Source organism: Neltuma alba, unplaced genomic scaffold, assembly GCF_004799145.2.
Source record: "Neltuma alba isolate B1F8T4 unplaced genomic scaffold, ASM479914v2 tig00010643_pilon, whole genome shotgun sequence".
NCBI classification, from domain to species: domain Eukaryota; kingdom Viridiplantae; phylum Streptophyta; class Magnoliopsida; order Fabales; family Fabaceae; genus Neltuma; species Neltuma alba.
This window is the reverse complement of record NW_021635493.1, coordinates 15,786-31,603: the sequence shown is the minus strand read 5'-3', so window position 1 is coordinate 31,603 and position 15,818 is coordinate 15,786. Positions and strand designations below refer to the sequence as shown.

The 15,818-nt window shown below is 39.4% G+C and overlaps 1 pseudogene; it reads left to right on the top strand.

The window, feature by feature from the left end:
* The first annotated feature begins 186 nt into the window (after positions 1-186).
* LOC114757801 (uncharacterized) lies at positions 187-11,192 on the top strand (annotated as a pseudogene).
* Positions 11,193-15,818: the final 4,626 nt, after the last annotated feature.

Below are 15,818 nucleotides of genomic sequence, written 5' to 3'. Positions count from 1 at the left end.
CACCAGTGGAATTGAAACTCTTCTTTCAATTCAAAACCATGGTGATCGCGTACATGCTTTGAAGGAAGCAAGTAATCAATTGGAGGTGAGACATGAAAGATTACTCAATGATGCTATGAAGTGTGGGAAATTAAAAGAGAATTAGAAGAGCTGAATGAAATTGCTGAATTGTCAAACAGACTCATAATGCATATATTTTGGGAGAAATCAAATGGTGAAGAGGGTGAACCATGGTTTAAAGCTCAATATTTGGATGATAAGCAAGGAATTCAAGCTACTGTTACAACTGTAACTAAATCAGAAAGTGAGACATCCTCTCAAGAATCCAAAGGTACTTTAGGATAAGAAATGAGTAGTCCAGCACCTCAAAGTAGAGACTTTGATAGTCCATCGCTGCAATGTTGTGATAGCTTTTGTGAAGATTTTGGAATTGAAATACACCCGGGAAGTGATACACATGTTACATCACAAATTGACAATGTGGGTAATCATAGTGCTCTAATTACTGCTACTGATTGTGAGAAGCCTGAGACTGAAGTAGCTAAGGAAGAAATTCCTAAGCAGTCAAGAAGGATCAAGCTATTTGGCTTTAAAATGAGGAGAAGAAGGCACAGATTTAAGAGGTTGAAGCAAAACCGGCTGCATGTCATGCCAACACTCCAAGAAATTGAAGAGGAAGAGCAAACCCTATCTCTTAAGGTTACTTCTGTTTCTATTCCTTTTTCTTGTGAAACTATTGTTGATGATATTCCTTGTGTTATTGATGTTAATGAAAATACTTTAGAGCATGATGTAACTGAACCTAATCCTCTTGAGCATGAAGATGATGTTTCTCTTGTTTCTTGTCAAGCTTTGAATGAAAATGTTTCAAGTCACTTGTGTGTTGGACAGTATGACAAGCATGAATATGTTGAGAGTAGTGAACCTTCTTTGAGCCTAAATTTAGGAAATCAATGTCAGGATGTTAATGAACATGTTGATTGCATGACTCCTATTTCTTCTGGTGTTAAAGTAGATGATATTGATATGTGTAGTGCTAATGAAAGTTCTGACTCCCTGATTGATGGCCTTTCATGTGCACTGTAACACCTTCAATTAACTTTCCTTGCGGAAGCATTTAGAATTGTAACATCCCAAAATTTGAAACCCTAGTAATGGGAATGTGAGAAATGAGATATGATTGATAAGCATAAGGTATGAGTAAAGCATGGAAACCCAAAATGGGACGAAACTGACTTTATCGGATCCCTAAGGGCAAAATGGTAATTTTGAGAAAAGTTCTCAAAAATTCCCTAAAAATAGAAAAGGTGGAATTAGAGGTTTTTGAGTCACCTATGATGTTTTGGGAGTGAGAATGGCCCAAAATAAATTTTGGTGAAAATTCCCAAAAAATTAATTTTTTTGGGAAAATAGGGAAAAATAAAGGGGAATTAAAGTGATATAATTATTTTAATTACCTAAGGACTCCAAAAATTCAAGGAAAAAAATGGATACACTCCCTAGGAATATTTATGAATTTATAAAATTGTTTCCAAGCATTGAAAATGCAGAAAATAATTTATGGGGAATTTACTTCCGAATTCCTATCGGTAAAGACCCGATTTCGGAGAAAATGTGAAATAAATATCTAGAGATCTTGAAAAATTCCCAAAACTTCCAGATCACACTCTTGGAATAAATAGGGAATTATCATGAAAAGAAATAGAATTTTTGAAGCCCTTAGCTGTTTTTCCTAGTAGAGGGCAAGAAATCGGGTATTATGTGACCGAATGAATTTTTAAATTACCCTAACTAATTCCATTACTTCCTAACCAGTTTTTAACATTTAGTTAGCATCCAACAAGGCCCAAATTCGTGCTCACCATGATCAGAACAGCTGGCTTGTGTGCTGGGCAAATTTTCAACCATTGGATCAACTCTCTTGGAAAGTGAGTCAAAGAATGTGTGGCTAGGATTGGTTCTTCATTTTGGCCGACCTTATCACTTAATTTGGGGCAGAAATAGCTGCCCAAGGGCAGGTTTTTGGGCAGAAAATGAGCTCTATAAATACCCCCACAAGGCATTCAAAATTCGGACAGAAATGGGACAATAGAGGGGAGGTTCTGCACAATTTTCTTCTTGGCTTCCAAACACTCCTCAAAGCACCTCCAATCCAAGGTTAATCATCAAGCTTTAATCCAAGACTCTTTGAGGTATGTTTAGGCTTTAATTTGATGCTTTTTCCATGGTCAAACCGTGACTTATTTGAGGGGGAAGTGCTGTTTCAATTCTGTTGTGCTGGAAGTGCTAGGAAAGGATAGCAAATTGAGTATGAGTTGTGTTGTTGATGTTTGGTGCGTTTTGAATGGGTTATGGAAGAAATTACCCTATGAACTATGACTTTTCAGTTCAGCCAACTCAAGAACTCAAGGGTAGGAATTGTTTCAATAAGTTTTAATGGTTCCAATGGACTTAAAATGTGATGGTATGTAGGATTATGCTAAGGAAGTATGTTCAAATTCATTGGAATCAAATATGAAAATTTATGAACCTAAGAGGAAGTGTTCAGCCATCTTGAATATATGGACTTATGATTGGATTTTGAAAGTTTTGATGCTTCCATTGAACTCCTTGGGCGTTTTTGTGTAGGGTTATATGGAGGAATTGAATTTGGAAGCATTAAAAATCAAAGTTGGAAATTTTGACATTTTTCCTTATGAAATTCGTTTCTGTTTTGACCAGAACTTAAGGAAGGATTTGATTTTGTAAAATTTGATTTGATATTTGAATTCTACATGAAAAACCATGTAGGGATGGCCAAGGAGGTTTCTTGAATCAAAAGGAAAACAATTAGGCCAAAAATCCCAAGAAAGAAGGGTTTAATGTTTAAGTAATAGGGAATGTGTTTGAATAATTGTTGAATGATTGGCCTTGGTGTTGGTTTGATAGGTACCTTGCCAAATCCTCAAGAAAACATCTTGAACTTAAAGGAAATCAAGGACCAAGTATCAAAAGGTAGCATTGAATTACACTTTGATTGTTTTCTTGCTTACATTGATGTGTTAATGTGAATGTGTGCAATGTATGCCGTGATGTGACTAAGCTTTATTGCAAATGTTGATTGCAATGTTTGAATTATGTTGCCTTGGCATTATGTCCATTGAATATGTGTATGATAGCTTACTTTCCATGGCATAAAAGCATGAACATATGAACAAGATATCTGCACAAAAGCATTGCACGTAGTGTTTGCAGGAATGCATGAAAATTGTGATTCTGTGCTACTGGGATTTCTTTGAAATCTCACTCTTATGTTTAACACCACCTAGGAGGGAGTTCAAGCAAGGGCAAAGGCAAAGAAATTGTCCCGGAGACCTAATGAACAATTAATGTACCCTAGTGTAAATTTTTGGAACTTGTTATGTAATATTATGACTTTGGAAATGTTTGTTGGATAATAGCTCCTAAGAGGAGCCAAGCATGTATGTCTATGTTTAAACATGTGAAAGCATAGTAGAATGTATGTTCAAGCTTTTATTAAGCCTCAAATAATTAAGGATGGGTAAAAGGTTATGAAAGAGTCATTACAAAGGTAATTAGGGGATAACCTTTGACTAAAAAGGACCAAGCTTGGTGCATACGAAATAAACAGAAAATATTCTAATCTGGATTTGAAATTTGGCAGACTAATAGATCACATTTTTAGCTTTAAATCAAGTGGTAGATCATTAAATTTGGAATTTTGTAGAAAGAGTTATGCCCTTTCGAAGTTGGATAAAAATACTGGAAATTTCAGAATTTACCAAATGAACAGTACATAATTGCGTGGAAATTGGTATTGATCTGTAAGAAATAAACACCTGTGGATATTTTTCCTATGTAGAGCATTTCATAAGCTTCACGTGAGATTTGGAACCACTTTGTTTTGATTTTTCTACAATTAGTTATAATTTTTCAAAGTTGACCCGATTTTTAGGGGTTACATGAATAGTAACCGAAATCAAAATTTTAAATCTTGGTTTTTACCTACTTTGAACATCGTGTAACGATTCCAAATGGTTCTAAAGGACATATAATGGGGTTTAAAATGAAGGTGTGACATTTTTGGTATCAGAGCAAAGGTTCTGGACTATCTTTTAGATGTACTGTTCGATATGGTAATGCATTAGCATAATGCATATTTGATTGTGTGTGATGTGTTATGTCGTGAAAGGTGTACATTGGACTAACCTTGATGCAGGATATGGCTTGTTGTGAGCCCGATTCTCCTGGGGGTACAGTTGATCAGAGAGGGCCAGGGGAACCGTACCCGGACTGGTACCACCCACATGTTTCTGACCCTGATGACCCGACTCCACCACCTGGATATTATCAGCCTCTCTGGGAGGTAGAGGATATAATTCCCATGGTAGACTCCAACGGTAGTAAAAGGTTAGAGGATGATGAAGCTGGGAGTGCTACGGGGCCTAAACTTAACCCGGACAAAGCCGGCCCTAGTGGGACGAAGCCACAGCCTATCAGAGTAGTGCGCCGTGATCAGATATTAGAGAAGGACCTGCCTCCGAAGAAGAGGCGACGGTTAGTCACAAAGGAGCTGCACACCTATCAAGCTATTTTTAAGGAGCTCTGTAAGCTGGGGAGGCAGATTGACATCTCCCAGAACCAGTATGGGTACATTTACATGGACTATTTTTACTACGTACGACTGTTACATAGTGATGTCACTAACCAGGACAAGGGAGAGATAGATGAGGAGATGTGGGGACAGGCCTTAGTCAACACTTTGCCAAGGACCCCTGTTTGGCAGGATCAGATCCAGTTGATTAGTGACCATTCCAAGCAAGACGCCTATGGAAGCTTTGATCAGATCCTAGATGAATTTGAGCTTTTTGTTACTTCTTATTTTCCTTTCTCTCCCCTGTCTTGAGTGGATGACTGTATATGTGACTTGGATGATCTATGTTTTGGATGATTATACCTGAAACCTATCTATGTACAAATATGAAGCATAGCTTAGTATAAAATATTTTGATAACTAAGTAATAATCTTATTCCTCTGTTCCTCTTGTAGTAAAAAGTTAAGTAAAATGGTGAGAACCCGAAGAGAAACACAACCAAGGGAGGCAGCAAGGGAACCTCCTATTGACCCGATTCAATTGGTTATGGACCGACTGGAGGAACAGCAGAAAGTGATGCAAGAAATTCAGGCAGCCTAAGCCCGCCAAAACCAGGAACGCGATGCTGCCATAGCAGCCGCAGTGACAGCAGCGATAGCACAGCTGCAACAGGCCGGGCCAAGTGTGGCCGAGGCACCACAACCAGCTCAACCTCAAGAGCCGGCAGCTGAGCAGGTACGACCTGTAGGGGATCCTGATTCACTAAGACAGTGGATCAAACGATTCAGTGCACAGAATCCCCCGAGTTTCACAGGGACATTGAATGTCCAAGTGGCTGAGGACTGGATTACTCGGCTAGAGAAGATTTTTAATGTGCTTGAATGTTCTTCTGAGAGAAAAGCTCAGATGGCTATCTACAAACTGGAGGGTGAAGCTGATCGCTGGTGGAAGAACACCGAGATGATCCTCCAGGAGAATGCAACCCCTATTACCTGGGAAGTGTTCAAGGAACACTTTAATTTGAAATACTTCCCACTGTCAGTAAGAGACAAAAAGGAGGTGGAATTTCTGATGATTCAGCAAGGTCCCCGAGAGTCCTTTGATGAGTACCTAGACAGGTACATGAGGCTCTCTCGTTACTCTAACTACCTCCAACTCCGCAATGATGAGCGGTGGAAAACAGAGAAAATGATAAGGGGACTAAGGCAGGAGCTGAGGGAGAAGGTAGCCCCACGGCAACTTGAGAAGTTTAATCAGGCAGTGGAAGCTTGCCGGATTACTGAAAGTAGCCTGAACCACCAGGCAGTAGTCAGGGCCGCTCCTAGACCAGAGGGACTAGCAACAAGGGGCGGACCAGAGAGGACTTCTTCTGGAGGAAATAGAAAGAGGCGAAAGCCTATGTTTTCTAAGAAGTTTAAACGAGGAGGAGGAGTAAGGCAAGGAGGAAGCAGCACTACGCGCCAGACCAAGGAATGTAGCATCTGTGGTAAAAACCACGGAGATCGACCATGTTTGATGGGTCAAAATGTGTGCTTCCGATGTGGCAAGCCAGGACACTATATAAGGGAGTGCCCCCTTAATGTGGATGGCTCAAGGCCCCAAGCTCAAGGGAGGGTCTTTGCCCTCACAAGGGAAGAGGCTGATAAGTCACCTGAGATGATACAAGGTATGATTCAAGTTAATAATTACTTTGTGTATGCTATCTTTGACTCGGGTGCTAGCCACTCCTTTGTTTCATATGAATGCGCGAAGCGCATAGGCCTTGCTGTTAACACATTATTATATGATCTATGTGTGGCTACTCCTACGGGCACTAAAGTTTATACGTCTGATGTTTGCCTAAATTGTATTGTCCGGTATGGCCACTGTTGCACTACACTTGACCTAATATGTATGCCTTTTCATGAGATTGATGTGATACTTGGTCTGAATTGGCTGTCTACCCATAATATACTCCTTGACTGTAAGAATAGGACTTTGATTTTTCCTCCTCATGAGCTAACCCCTCGTACCGAGGTGAAACTGAACTTGATTACGGGAGCCCAAGCCAAGAATTGCCTAAGACATGGCTGTCAGGGGTACGTGGTATTCTTCTCTGTACATGCAGAAGTGGAAGAAGGCATAACAGAGATACCCGTGGTATGTGATTTTCCGAAAGTCTTTCCGATAGAAATTAGCGGGTTACCTCCGGAGCGAGAGGTAGAGTTTGCAATTGACCTAGTACTTAGGGCAGGGCCAATTTCCAAAGCCCCATATCGTATGGCTCCAAATGAAATGGCAGAGTTAAAGAAGCAATTAGAGGAACTATTAGAAAAGAATTTTATCCGGCCCAGTGTGTCACCATAGGGAGCACCCGTCTTATTCGTCCGTAAGAAGGACGGTAGCCTAAGGTTATGCATTGATTACCGGGAGCTCAACAAAGTGACGATTAAAAACAAGTACCCACTACCTAGAATAGATGATTTGCTAGACCAATTAGTTGGTGCCACAGTGTTCTCCAAGATTGACTTGAGATCAGGTTACTACCAACTGAGGATTAAAGCAGAGGACATTCCGAAGACCGCTTTTCAAACACGGTATTGGCACTATGAGTTCTTGGTAATGCCCTTCGGACTAACAAATGCCCCTGCGATTTTCATGGATTACATGAACAGGATCTTTCGGCCATATCTAGATCAGTTTGTGGTGGTTTTCATTGATGATATCTTTGTTGGAAATTGTGCCCTAGGGGCCAATCATTATGTTTTGAACATTGTTAATTTATGAATTTATTAATTACGTTATCATATTATTTGCATGTTTACTGTGATGACTATCCTTGGATAACTCATGGTTTATCCTAAATGTCCTTGGTCGGTCATCTATGTGGGAGCAAAGATGAAATAAGACCAGTATGACTTTAAAGATATATAGAGATATAAATTAAAGTCATAGGCACATGTAAGAGTACAAGGTGTTGGACCGACCCGCTATGAGAGAGCTGCATGGGTTAAGTCATAAGCTTCTCTCATATACAAACCATGTCACTGTGCCCTTTGACCTGAGATCATCATGGATTCCTACATGAGAAACGCTTAGCTTTGACCTAGTCAAAAGTCACTTTTGACCGAGTGATCATAAAGACTATGTTCAGGCTTAGTGGTTTTTCATGCGGAGGAATGTGAATGGTCAAGATGGAATTTGTCCCTCACATTCGTAGAGAGACATTACTGGGCCCCTCGATGAGTGAGTCTGAGAAATGTATGGCCATACTATAATGGAAAGGTAGTTCCATTTCTATACTCAGACTACTCAGGGATCGAGAAAGTAACGGTCATGAATAGGAGGATGACATTCTCCATGCCTCATCCATGACCAAAATGTCGTGTGACAAAAGGGACGCGATATGGTTGTATGAAAGGTTGCATCGTTCAATGATCCTCATATGTTTTGGGTAGTCGTGATGTCTTGCTAGAGACCGCTTACGACTTGTGAGTCATTATAGTTAATGGCCCACTGCCAACTTCATATGGGCCTACAGGGTCGCACACAAAATAGCCCAACACGAGTTGTGATGTCCAGATTCATTGAATCTAGGATATGTCCAGATTCAATGAATAAATAGGGTGGACATGGATATATATATATTCGTATATATATATTATATATAAATATAAGAGATATTAATTGTTAAATTTAATTTATAAGGATAAATTAGATCTATGTAAATTAATTCCGTCATATCTTTATTTTTGAATTAAATAAATAGGTGAATTAAATCTGTGAGATGGATTTAATATAAACCGTATTTATTTAATTGTTCTCTTATCTAATTATGCAATATTTGATATTGTATTAATTTCGGAATTAATGTGGGATTAATTTCGAAATTAAAATATCACTCATAATACCTATAGCATCCTATATATTTGATATTAGGGAGCTAGGGTTTTAAGAGTGAGAGTGAAAGCACTAAGGAGATAAGGGACGGCCAAAAGTGAGGAGAGAGGACGGATTTTCAAAACCCTAGACGGACATAGACGCTAGCACGCCGTTCGAGGTTGAGGGCTACTCGTGTGGATACCGGTAGAGGAAGCCGATCGGAGTTGTCGACTTCGAACGACAAAGGAGGCGAGCAGAAGCATCCTGAACGGCCGAATCATTGAGTCACCAGGAAATCGAACACCGAAGGTAATGCTTCTTACTACCTGACTTAAACGCGATCGGTAGATCCGGGCAAGGGATTGAAAGTTTTAAAATTTTTAAGTTTTTCCGCTGCGCGTCGTCTTTCAATTCCCTACAATCTTAGTATATTCCAAGTCACCAGCAGAGCACGAACAGCATTTACGGATCATTTTAAGTATTCTGAAGGAGAAACGGCTATATGCCAAACTCAGCAAGTGTGAGTTTTGGCTGAATGAAGTAAAGTTCTTGGGTCATGTGATTACCCAAGATGGAGTAGCAGTAGATCCCAGTAAGGTGGAAGCAGTTTTGAACTGGGAGCAACCAAAAACAGTAACAGAAATACGAAGCTTTCTGGGATTGGCAGGTTACTATAGAAGATTTATTAAGGATTTTTCAAGAATTGCACAGCCCCTGACTAAACTTACACATAAGAACCAGCAATTCGTGTGGGATGATAAATGTGAGGCTAGCTTCCAAGAGCTGAAACGAAGGTTGACCTCAACCCCTGTGCTGATAATTCCCGATCCAACCCTACTGTATGTTGTATATACCGATGCTAGCAAGCAAGGATTGGGGTGTGTATTAATGCAGCAAGGACGAGTAGTCGCCTACGCCTCACGACAGTTAAAGTCTCATGAAGAGAATTATCCCACTCACGACCTAGAATTAGCTGCAATAGTTTATGCCTTAAAAATCTGGAGGCATTATCTATATGGGGCAACCCTTGAACTATATTGTGATCATAAAAGTCTCAAGTACCTGCAGGATCAAAAAGAACTAAACATGAGGCAACGACGATGGATGGAGTTGCTCAAGGATTATGATTACCAGATAAAATACCATCCAGGCAAGGCTAATGTGGTAGCTGACGCCTTAAGCAGAAAGGTAGTACAAGTAGCATTCCTAATGATTCAGGAACGAAAACTCATCGAAGATGTGAGGGATTGGGAACCTTTGTTCCATATGAAACTAATGACCCAGAAAGTAGAAGTGACAAGAGCAGAAGCCCAACTGATAGAGCAAATCAAAGAGGCCCAGAAGAGCGATCCGATAGCTGATACACTTCGGATTAAGCTAACAAAAGCTGAGGATGAAGCGATCGAGGTGTCACCAGATGGAATATTGAAGTATAAGGAACGGGTATATGTTCCGGAGTCCATCAGGCAACAGCTATTGGAGGAGGCACATAAGAGCAAATATACGATACATCCGGGAATGACGAAGATGTACCAGGACCTCCGACGTATGTTTTGGTGGCCTGGCATGAAGAAGGATATAACAGAGTATGTATCTAAATGCCTTACTTGCCAGAAGGTCAAAACAGAGCATCAGAGACCGTCAGGGCTTTTACATCCTCTAAATATTCCGGAATGGAAATGGGATAGTATCTCCATGGATTTCATCATGGGGTTACCCCGTACCTCATCTGGATATGACGCGATATGGGTGATTATTGACCGATTAACGAAGTCTGCCCATTTTCTGGCAATAAAGAAAGATTACCAACCAGAAAAACTTGCCAAGTTATATATAAGAGAAATTGTGAGATTACATGGAGTGCCAGAGTCGATTGTATCTGATCGAGATCCTCGGTTTCTATCCCGATTCTGGAAGGCACTGCAGCAAGCAATGGGCACCAAGCTAAGCTTCAGTACAGCATATCACTCACAGACAGACGGTCAGACAGAGCGAACCATACAGATACTGGAAGATATGTTGAGAGCCTGTGTATTGGATTTCAAAGGTAAATGGGATGACTATCTGCCGTTAGCAGAATTTGCTTACAATAACAGTTATCACTCCAATATGCAGATGGCTCCGTATGAAGCTTTGTATGGTCGCAAGTGCAGATCCCCACTATGTTGGACAGAATTAGGGGAGCGATAGCTATATGGGCCAGACCTAGTCGAGCAAACAACTGAAAGGATAAGGATGATTAGATAGAAACTGCTCACGGCCCAAAGCAGACAGAAAAGTTATGCAGACATTCGGTGAAAGCCTTTGACCTTCGATATAGGAGACCATGTGTTCTTGAAAGTGTCTCCGACAACGGGAGTAGGAAGGTCTTTGAAATCAAAGAAATTGTCACCAAAATACATCGGACCTTTCCAGATTCTGTCGAAAGTAGGATCGGTGGCATATAAAGTAGCCCTACCCCCGAATCTTAGTCAGATACATGATGTCTTCCATGTATCCCAACTAAAGAAGTATCAGCCAGATCCCTCTCATGTTTTGGAATATAAAGATATTGCACTGCGAGATGACCTAACCTGGGAGATCAAACCAGTAAAGATCATTGATCGTCAAGTAAAGCAACTGCGGCAGAAATCCATCCCAATGATTAAAGTCATATGGGAGAATCTGGCACAAGAAGAAACAACTTGGGAGAAGGAAGACGACATGAAAGATAATTATCCCGAACTCTTTGAATAAGGTACATTTTAAATTTCGAGGACGAAATTTATTTTAAGGGGGAGGGAAATGTAACATCCCAAAATTTGAAACCCTAGTAATGGGAATGTGAGAAATGAGATATGATTGATAAGCATAAGGTATGAGTAAAGCATGGAAACCCAAAATGGGACGAAACTGACTTTATCGGATCCCTAAGGGCAAAATGGTAATTTTGAGAAAAGTTCTCAAAAATTCCCTAAAAATAGAAAAGGTGGAATTAGAGGTTTTTGAGTCACCTATGATGTTTTGGGAGTGAGAATGGCCCAAAATAAATTTTGGTGAAAATTCCCAAAAAATTAATTATTTTTGGGAAAATAGGGAAAAATAAAGGGGAATTAAAGTGATATAATTATTTTAATTACCTAAGGACTCCAAAAATTCAAGGAAAAAATGGATACACTCCCTAGGAATATTTATGAATTTATAAAATTGTTTCCAAGCATTGAAAATGCAGAAAATAATTTATGGGGAATTTACTTCCGAATTCCTATCGGTAAAGACCCGATTTCGGAGAAAATGTGAAATAAATATCTAGAGATCTTGAAAAATTCCCAAAACTTCCAGATCATACTCTTGGAATAAATAGGGAATTATCATGAAAAGAAATAGAATTTTTGAAGCCCTTAGCTGTTTTTCCTAGTAGAGGGCAAGAAATCGGGTATTATGTGACCGAATGAATTTTTAAATTACCCTAACTAATTCCATTACTTCCTAACCAGTTTTTAAATTTAGTTAGCATCCAACAAGCCCAAATTCGTGCTCACCATGATCAGAACAGCTGGCTTGTGTGCTGGGCAAATTTTCAACCATTGGATCAACTCTCTTGGAAAGTGAGTCAAAGAATGTGTGGCTAGGATTGGTTCTTCATTTTGGCCGACCTTATCACTTAATTTGGGGCAGAAATAGCTGCCCAAGGGCAGGTTTTTGGGCAGAAAATGAGCTCTATAAATACCCCCACAAGGCATTCAAAATTCGGACAGAAATGGGACAATAGAGGGGAGGTTCTGCACAATTTTCTTCTTGGCTTCCAAACACTCCTCAAAGCACCTCCAATCCAAGGTTAATCATCAAGCTTTAATCCAAGACTCTTTGAGGTATGTTTAGGCTTTAATTTGATGCTTTTTCCATGGTCAAACCGTGACTTATTTGAGGGGGAAGTGCTGTTTCAATTCTGTTGTGTTGGAAGTGCTAGGAAAGGATAGCAAATTGAGTATGAGTTGTGTTGTTGATGTTTGGTGCGTTTTGAATGGGTTATGGAAGAAATTACCCTATGAACTATGACTTTTCAGTTCAGCCAACTCAAGAACTCAAGGGTAGGAATTGTTTCAATGAGTTTTAATGGTTCCAATGGACTTAAAATGTGATGGTATGTAGGATTATGCTAAGGAAGTATGTTCAAATTCATTGGAATCAAATATGAAAATTTATGAACCTAAGAGGAAGTGTTCAGCCATCTTGAATATATGGACTTATGATTGGATTTTGAAAGTTTTGATGCTTCCATTGAACTCCTTGGGCGTTTTTGTGTAGGGTTATATGGAGGAATTGAATTTGAAAGCATTAAAAATCAAAGTTGGAAATTTTGACATTTTTCCTTATGAAATTCGTTTCTGTTTTGACCAGAACTTAAGGAAGGAATTTGATTTTGTAAAATTTGATTTGATATTTGAATTCTACATGAAAAACCATGTAGGGATGGCTAAGGAGGTTTCTTGAATCAAAAGGAAAACAATTAGGCCAACAATCCCAAGAAAGAAGGGTTTAATGTTTAAGTAATAGGGAATGTGTTTGAATAATTGTTGAATGATTGGCCTTGGTGTTGGTTTGATAGGTACCTTGCCAAATCCTCAAGAAAACATCTTGAACTTAAAGGAAATCAAGGACCAAGTATCAAAAGGTAGCATTGAATTACACTTTGATTGTTTTCTTGCTTACATTGATGTGTTAATGTGAATGTGTGCAATGTATGCCGTGATGTGACTAAGCTTTATTGCAAATGTTGATTGCAATGTTTGAATTATGTTGCCTTGGCATTATGTCCATTGAATATGTGTATGATAGCTTACTTTCCATGGCATAAAAGCATGAACATATGAACAAGATATCTGCACAAAAGCATTGCACGTAGTGTTTGCAGGAATGCATGAAAATTGTGATTCTGTGCTACTGGGATTTCTTTGAAATCTCACTCTTATGTTTAACACCACCTAGGAGGGAGTTCAAGCAAGGGCAAAGGCAAAGAAATTGTCCCGGAGACCTAATGAACAATTAATGTACCCTAGTGTAAATTTTTAAGACCTAGGAGGGAGTTCAAGCAAGGGCAAAGGTTATCGGAATCGGGCAAAATACCCCTCATTTTAAAGAAAAGCATCAGGTCTCTTTGCTTGCCAAATATTATGACCTAACTCACTCGTTTGATAGGTCAAACTGGAGCTACAAACTCACTGCTCCAAGACTTACGTTTTATCCCTTAACATCTCTTTAATTCTTTTTATTTCTTTGGCACACATAACATGGCCTTACTCTTTCCCGTTCATGCTCATACACTTTCATTCATGCCATAAACATTATAATTAAATACATGGCATCATTGGCATCCATAACATAGTTCACAAAATAGGAGAACTATACATTCATCAACAGTCTCATCCATTAACAAGAATAATTCTCCGCTTACTTCTCCTTGCTTCTCATGCCATTATTGCCCATCATTGATTGACCTAAATGGTTGGTTAGGGAGGGGTGAGATTCGGGGGAATCTCAGTAGCAAACACTACCCATAAGCATGCAAGACATAATGCACATGCATGACATGTTATAACATTAACACATGAATGCCATGGAAAGTAAGCTAAAGCATTTCATGCTTCCATAACATATTGCCAAGGCAGAACATAACATAAACTTGCAAACATAACTTTGCAAACATTTCATCATAGCTTAGTCACATCATGGCAACACAATCACATCATGCAAGCATACATATCAAGCACACAGTATAGGTAAGTTCACTACCTTGTAACATGGCTTTCCCCTTGCTTTTCCTTTGATTCCCTTGTCTTTCCAACCATGTGGACATTCGGTCAACATCACCAAACATCCTCTTGGATGTTCCAAAGGTCCTAAACATAACCATAATGATCATACCATCCATTAGGACCACTAGATTACATAAAGTTCAAGACTAGCTTTCTTGAACCTCAACCCTTTCTCTTAGTCTTAGGGTTTTCTTTCCAACTTTTCTAACATAAATCTTATCATTTCCCATCCTTAAGATCCATTTCTTGTCAATTAGGACCACTTTAGATGGCCTTAGATTCAAGAATACCAAATCTGGAAATTATGCTTCGCGGGTACTGTTCATGCAGAATTTCCAGAATTTTTGCTCAACTTTGAAAATTCATAATTAATTCTATAAAAATAAAAATTGAGTGCTTCCAAGTCTCACTGAAAGCTCCTTAATTTAAATTTAAGGGAAAAATAGTTTCAGGAACCAATTCTACACTGAACAGCACCGGAATTGTACGGAACTCGAAACTCTTCCAAAAGTTCAACACTGTTTCCAGATTTCAAACCCTAACTTTGAAAAATCACTATAAATCGTACACATATCCAAATGAAGTGTTCTACCTATGGATTTAAAGCTCATAGAGTGTACTTTAAGCATGCAAAATTTCAGAATCAGATATGTACAGTAACTAATCCGAAATAGGCATAAAATCAGGTGCGATAACCACCACATACCTTGTTTTAGAGCTTGATCTGGCTTGGAACCACTTGGCCTTTCTTTCTCCCTCTTCTTTCTCTCTCTAGAAACCATTTTGCAAGAGCTTCCCCATGGATTCCTCATGCTTGGACAAAATGGTAGGGAGGGGAGGGGGTATTTATAGAAAAACAGACTGAATCTGGACCGTTGATCTCAAAAATACGTGGCTCGATCTGGACCGTCCATTTTCTCTTTTGATCTTACGGTGACAAGTGTCCTATGACATCATGCTTACCTCATCATGATGACATCATGCTTACATCATCAAGCCACATGTCTTTAATCCGACCGCACACGTGTCTTGCATCCGACCGTACACGTGTCTTCCATCTAGCCGTACACGTAATGTCTTCTTTTTCTCATCTAACCGTACACTTGTCACTTTCATGTCCTTTCATCATTTATGGCATTAAAATAGGGAGAAAATAAATGGAAATTCGTGCAAAAATATTTTCTTAATTATTTCTCCACCTATCAAGCCAATCTTGCACCGTAACGGATATTTTTCGGGTCCTGACTTACCCTGTACCACCGGGACAACTTCTTCTTAAAATTCTGGCCAATAAAAGGTACACAGATGGCGTCATCTTAGAGGAGCATAGATGAAAATAATTAGCTTTGCTGACAGGCTACTTGACCTTACTGAGTCACGCAGTAGAGATTTCACTATAACGGGTAGACAAAAGACTGTCTAAAATATTCCCATACTGCCTTCTGATTTTTATGCTGTCCATAAATATCTTCTGGTGACTCAGCATGATGACTCATAGGTGTCATGATTACGCTTGATGACTCAGCACGCTGACTAGTCGGTGTCATGATTACGCTTGATGACTCAG